Source organism: Agelaius tricolor, unplaced genomic scaffold, assembly GCF_023055355.1.
Source record: "Agelaius tricolor isolate 1412-34295 unplaced genomic scaffold, bAgeTri1.0.p SCAF_11, whole genome shotgun sequence".
Lineage (NCBI taxonomy): Eukaryota > Metazoa > Chordata > Aves > Passeriformes > Icteridae > Agelaius > Agelaius tricolor.
In genome coordinates, this window is record NW_027269271.1 from 13,964,031 (window position 1) to 13,971,678 (window position 7,648).

The following is a 7,648-nucleotide window of genomic DNA, read 5'->3' on the forward strand; positions in this document are numbered from 1 at the left end:
GTCTTCCTTTTCAAAACAATGTACAGTATTCATTCCAGAACTAAATTAAATATACATTTAGGAAACTTATTTTGGGACAGCAGTGTAGGCAAGCTGCCACAATCTAACAAGTGTATAAAGCAGAACACTAGGGCACCTCCAAGGATAAAACTAGGAGAAGCCACAGTTCACAAACTGGAGGTTTTGAAGAGTCCTGAGTCACATTTCTGCTGTCCACTTACATGAGCAATTAGTCAGGGTTTGCATTCACAGCTTCTCCTTCCATTTCCACAGTGTTGCCTGTACTTGTGCTACTGATGTTAATTCAAGGCATTATGGGCCTGCCCCAGAGATGAGAACTGCTAATGATGGCTGTCAGCATACACAAACACAAAAACTCAAGAGAATAGAAAAAATCACCTTGTAGTTGGAACTAACTGGTTGTGGATCTCAACACTTTATACATGCCTTAAAAGAAGATATCCACTGTATTCATGAGAAGGAATACCTTACAAAATTAATATCCCAATCAAACAATTTGTACAGAATCTTATTTTTATTTTTCATCCCTGCTGTACTATAGCTACCATCTGTGTATGGGTTAAAACTCCTGGGAATGTGTAAGTGTGGTTTATGGGGGGTTTTCTTGGGTCTTTAATTCCTCTTTTTACAGAGGGAAGAAAAACACCAGAATTTCCCCCCCCAAAACCCTGTTTACTTCATGATGAGCAATAAATGCTTAATGCATTTTCTGCTGGTGCATAAGCCTTGTATGGAGAAGGAATCTTACAACAGCAATCAAAAACATGAGAGCTCGTGGGAGTCAATTTAAAAACATTCCAAAGTTGTCATTATTACTTCCCTTCCCCAAGGCACTCTGCTTCCTCAGCTTCATTCAGTGCCAGACTCACAAAAGGGAAGAGCTAATAGGAAAAGGAAAGCCTGCAATTACAGCATAGCATTTATTAAATTAGACCGTGCAGTTGCTTGTCATAAACGACACAGTATGCTTTAAATCATTCTTCATTACTTAAAGAGATACTGGGTTTGTTCTGAATATGGGGGGAGGGAAGGAGGGGAGAAGAGACACCCACAGAAATGCAAAAAAGTGCCTTAAATGGTGAAAGAAAGACCCTGACTGTACAAGTTCTGGAAGTCTGAAGCACTTCTGTTTCCTAGCTGCAGTATGTTATCATCCAACAATGCTGAGTAACCAGCATCACGGGGCTCACAGATCCTATTTCAAAGAGGGTGGTTTCTGTTTGTGGAGACAGTTGAGAAAGGGGCTTCTTAATTGCAAACTTCTGTAAGTTCTATTTCTTGGGCTGAACCCACGCAAAATGTTTTAGGCAGAGACTTTCTCAGAGTATTGGGTTGGGCAGAAGTTGCTATACCAATAAAGGTGTTGTCACTAGGAAGAAAGACTAGGCTCACACATGTGGCCACTTCAACACTATGGATTTAAGATGAAGGCAGACACACAGGGAATGGATATGAGAAAGGGAAGGCATTTCCTATGCACCTAAGCTCCCTGGCTCCTCTTCCAAGCAGGTTTCTGTAAGCAAGCATGTTTTTATTGATGCTCCCTATTCCCCTGTTCCACTTAGCTCCATCATCTGAAAAAGGTATCCAACTATTTCAAGTGGATGAATACATTTACATAGCTCCCTCACACAGTATTTGTGTCGTCTCCTTGTACAAGTGATTGTGTAACACTGCACACTTTAACAAGCCTGCTTTAAAACCACATTCTTCTTCACAAAAGCAAAAAAAGGCTGATGCTGTTCTGCTACTTTTCTGTCAGCCCTAACAGCAACACAGACAATAAAACTACTGCCATTACTTAAAATGAACAACTGTAGAGAACTTCATAAGTGTATGATGGATATGGCAGCAAACAGCTTAGCTATTTCTAGCAGACTCAGCTTTCCAGTGTGAGAAGGCTGCTGCTGAGAGGCATGTAATGATAAGAACGTGATTATGAGCTTAACTTGGATCACTAGTTATGTGGCAACTCGGGACAAAGAGTTTTCTGCATGAAGTGAGAATAAACAGCTGTGATAGATTACCCTGTCAGTTCAGTTTTGTAAAGCTGATTATTTTGCAGGTTAGTAGTGATTGCCACAGCTTCAGAAACCTTGTAATATACATTACCAGATCCAAGAGTAATTAGAATAATCTTCTAATTACACAGAATTTATCCACATACAACAAACCATGCTTTCTATAGTCTATGTTTGTCCTGCATGTTTGAGAATGACAGGAAAAGAGCAACCTGCTGGACAGGACAGAAGCAGGAACTGGTCAGCTGAAAATCTTTCCACAACCCTTAGGTGTGGTGTTACTCACCATGGCATATGCTCCCTCACGGACTACGCCCAGTCTGTCCCTTATGAAGACAAACTGCCACAGAGAGCTGCCCTTCCCTTGTTTGATGTGTGTGTCCTCCAGTGCTCTACAGCAGAACTTTTAGCAAGGCTCAGGACATAAAGATGTGCTACAGATCTCTTCCTTACAACATAGATTGAGAAACCTTCCCACCATGAGATCCTTCTGCTTCTTCTGGCACAGGCTCTCATTCAACCCACGGAGCCTCCTCTTGCAGCATCCCTCAAAGGACCCAGAAAGAACATCTTTCCCTGTAACTCCTCAGCCTCTAACTGTAGCTGAATTAGCCAAGTTCACAGCAAGATTTCCCTCAGGGATGGTTTCTTCCAGAAAAACCTGCCAGTACCTGGTTATAAACATGCAGCCACCTTGACTGCCTCCAGGGTTTCACTGCCAGGCTGTCTCAGATGTCCAATTGCAGAGGTTGTGCCCATTTCTCATCTTGTCAAAAGTGACATATTTGTGTGACTGGCTCCTGTAAGAAGCTTGAAATGCTTCTGCTCCTGGCTTCCCCTGGCTCTTTTGTTGATGTTTCCCTTCCTCTCCTCCATCCCCTACTCATTCCCATTACTTATTTTTCATGAGAGATGAACCCTCTGTCTTATTTCTTCAGAGAGGTAGGCAGGATCTCACTTTAATAATAATATAGAATCTGAATAAATCCATATCTCTTAATCACAATCAGAAACATATTAATAGCATGGAAGCATTATTTTTTTACCTTCTACAGCTCCCCTTGGCCAGTATTATTGAGACAGTAACTTTCAGAACATTCACTAGCACTGCTCCAAGTACCTCACTGCACCTAATTAAAGTGTAATTTTTTTAGTTTCTTGTTTAAAATAGCAATGAAATTATTAACATGAACTTTACAGTTCCAGATCTCATTTATACTTCCTGATGCATTTTCTTCTATTTTTATTTTCAAGTTTTCTACCTTATTACTTCAAGAAATATTTAAGTAGCAAAGTACTGGCATTTGTTAAATTAAGAAAAATATTTCATTAAAAGAGGTTTGATTAAAACTCACCTTCCTTTCAACAGAGAAATATTTTCCCAGTGAGATGACATGGTAATTTTTAAATTAGTTATTCAGTAATTACACAATCAGCTGATGTACTAGAAGAGCGAGAGTGACAAGTGAGATTTTAAAACCTACTCCAATAGGAAGCACTCCTTATTCAAGGGAAAAATGTGGGTTTGTTAGTTGAGTTTTTTCATTTTAAAGAGTGCATCCTTGATTAACAGAAAAAGTTTTCTCTCTGTCGCCTTCATAGTTTACCATCCCTTCACCTCAAATATGTACATCTCTACAGAGATAATACCCACTCTGATTTCCCAGCTTTCCACTTGATTCTTACACGATCACTTGCTTCCAGAGAGCACCGAGGGCGACCACAGGCGTGTGTCAGCGCTGCGGGACCGTCACCCCGCAGCCATCCATGGGAGCAGCGCCCCTGCACGTACAGCTCTACCCTAAGCCATCGCCTCGGCAGGAATTCTGCAATCTGCGTCTGCTTTCTGTGCTTCTGAGCCTAGAAAAGGTGACACCAAGTGGTAAAAAGGGGCATAATCAGCACATTAACAATCCAAATGTTCATAAATGACTAACACACTTAGATCCAGTTTGAATCCGGATTTCACCAAAATTTGGAGGAAAAGGGCACGAGAAATGTATAAGATTCTCTTTTCTAATAATGAAAAGGAACAGAGAGACTGAACATCTCAAAAAGATCTGATATTAAGGGCAGGAACATCTCCTCCTGAACACATTCTATGTCCTATACAGTGCTTCCCTCTGACAGCTTCTCCAGGAATCTTGGACTGCAATATACCCTGTGCTGTCCAATATTCAAACATTGCTGGAAACAAGGTCCCAGTTAACAATCCATCAGTACTTACCTATTGTTTGCAAGCTGGTGTTGAAACCTGCACAAAACCTACTCCCTTCTCCTGACAAACCTCTTTAGTCTCAGAAACTCAGGAATAGCTCAGAATTAGATTTTCATGCTGACTGCTCAGCTTCTTACTAGACTTTCTTTCCTCAGTATCCTTCAAACAGAAAACAGAGTCCTCTTACTGCCCTTTTAACTCTTAGAGGAACAGACTAAGTACCTTACAGAAAGAACTGTAGTCTTCTAGAAGTACTGGGAAATGTTTTACTACTACTGCACATGTCATAATTGAGCTGTAGAAGCCCTGTGAATTATGCTGAAGTACAAGCTATGTTTGTAACTGTGATAACATAACATAACACACTATTCCAGTGGCAAGGAAAAGAAAGGCAGGGGAGGAATAGCTGCAAGGCAGCTGTGTTTGAAACTGGGGCTATTTTGGGCCATATGTGCTTTGAGTTCTGCTGAGCCTGTCTTGAAAAAGCAACCCCAAAAACACCTTATGAAAAAAATTACTTTCCATTCCACACCCAGTGATAGGCACAAGAAGTCAAAACATGTCTCAGCTGAGAGGCTGCTCTTCTGTACCTGTCTCTCAAGCAGGTCCCTACAGAACAAACTCTGAGACAGCAAAATACATGGTGCCTGCAGGAGCTACTGTCTGTCAGACACAGCCCTACTGTGTCTGTTCCAAAGTTCCAACACAACTATTTTCAGAATTGAAAAAAATTGAAAGCTTTTTTGTCTTAATCTAGTTAGCATTGATGGGCTGCAGTTTGACCTTGGCTCTAATTCCCTACTATGCTCCAAAAAGCTTTTCAGAGAAGTCTTGTTGCAATATATAATATTGCATCCAAGTTTTAAGAAGCCTCTGGCACACATGCTTTGCTTTTTAATCACTATTTTTTCCCAACACATCAACCCCTCTATAGATACTTCATCTTTCAGTGTGTTACCATATCTGTCCCATCAGTTGCTTCTGATATAGCTGTGTTTAGCTGTTGCTTTTGTTCTAACACATTACTGAAGTAAAATACTATAAGTAAGTAAATTAAGCTAAAGAAACATTATCTTATTTTGGGGAGCACCTTTACACTTGTCATGATTCACAGTGATTAAAACTAGTCAATTGGTTTTTAGGACCTACTTGCACTAAACAAATCAAGATAAGAAGATTAAGGGTATATTTGGTTACATAGAATGCCTCTTCAATTGCACACATGAACTGTCTTTCAAAGCAGCCTCCCCCAAACTTTCAATAAACAACATTAAAAAATCAGCTTTGATTTGGGCCAAACCCAAGTCACTTTAATGGAGAAAATTTGCTTAGTCATGTAGGTAGAGCTCCCTATTTCTCCCCAAGTAAACCAGTCTCAGCATTTTTTTTTTTTTGTCTACACAGAATTGACCTCATTTTTCCAGTTCTGTTCTATTTTGGTTCATCATGTGTAGATGCGACTGGTTTCCCAAAATGAGAGATGGGAGGGAAATGAAGGATGGTTTGTGGACAAGCAGAGCAGGGAACAGGGCTGGGCATTACAACAAATGTGCTCCTTTCACAGTAAAAGCAATTGTGTTCAATCTTTATGGTTCAGACTTGCCAAAGGTCACCAAGAGAGAGGTTTCTAAGCAGTGTAAGAGAGACTGTGATTAAGTCTGGTTTGTGAAAGATATATCCCACATGAGTATCCAAGTTTCCCTTCTCTCCCATACAAAAATGCCAACTGGATGATTATTCTTGCATTGTAGCATTCATTGCAGGATTACTGGCAAAATGTCTTCAGTTTCCCAAGTCAATCCCCAAGGAATTTGCTTAGGCATATTATTCCTATTAATCCCTGAATTTACTGTATTTTCCAAATTACTCCCTTAAAACAGCTTCTGTCTGTGAAGTTCCAGGCTATTTGTCACCTGACTCTGCTTTTAAATTCAAGGAAAGAAAATTATGCAGAAGTTCAAAGAAGGCTTTGAAGATAACATTTTTTCTAAGGTTTTTAACATGAAAGACAAGCTGCTTTCATAATAACCTAACTTGGCTATATTTCTTTTTCAAGATGAATGATAGAATGGTTTGGGTTGAATAAAACCAGTTTCATCCTCTGAGTACATGTGACAGGATGGATTTCATCAGAACATATAAACAAACATAGGGACCTGCAATGTGCACAGCCACTCTAAACTTCCCAGTGAAGTTTCAGGCATCATAATAAAAACCTGACTGTGTCCAGACCACTGGCAAGAGCCTTGAACAACAACATGTGAAGGGAAAACCAGCCAACCCACCTTCTCCTGACACAGCTGCACATCCCTGATTAGAAAAATCAAGAAACCCCTCTCCATGCTCAGGAAAGAGACTTGCACAAACCATCTGGCTAAGTACACCTAAGAAAGAAGCAAATAGATCATACATAGAAATAACTGCTTTGAACAGCAGCCTTGTAAGCAGATTTGAACTTGTACACTTGATTTTCTTGACAGATTAAAGTTGTGGTTTATTTTCTGTATAAAACCTTGTCAACCTTTTCACCCCACTATTTTTTGCAGTGGGATTTCAGGTGATCATTACCATGGATGTTTCTATGGACATCTCATGGTACCAATGACAGTTAAATTTAAATTTTAATAATGGATTTTTAACTTCTACCTTAATGTATCTAAAAATAAATGTATGCATTAAACATCCCCTCCACATCACAGAACTTCCTTTCTTTTCTCCTCTAACTCATCAACCTAATTGAACAACACTGATTTGTAAGACTGCATTCTTGGTTGAGACATTTTCCTTCAAAGGGAGGTCTACCCTTTAAGAATGCCTTACAATACACTTGCTGCACAACTAATCTCAGTTAAGAAAAGAAAAAAATTCATACTTGTTAGCATTAGAAAACACTGATCACTTAAAAAACAGTCAATTCAAGCATATCTTGGCTGCACTTTTACATTACTGTGTTTCAAGTATCCTGATAACTGGTATGTCTACCACAACGAAGAAAAACAACAAAAAATTACAAATACAATAAATGTGGAAAAAGATGAACTTACTATCCTCAAAATAAAAAGATTAAGGAGCACTCACAAGAATTACATACTGGTATTATTTTCATCTTATTCAGGCCCTTCTCAAATCAACAAAGGGAAAAGAAGTGGCCAGGAGACAAAGGAGAGGCCAGGCTCACAGAATATCGTGAGCTGGAAGGGACCCAGAAGGATCAAGTCCAGCTCTTAGGTCAATGGCTCGTACATTATTAGCACCAGGCTACAGCCAACTGAGCCAATCCAGTGCAGACTCAAAGCAGATTAATGCACCCATAATCCCACTGCTCTAAGCATGTGCCTTCAAGAACTGAGCTCATGTACTTGGTTAAGCCTAAACTGGATGGCATCAC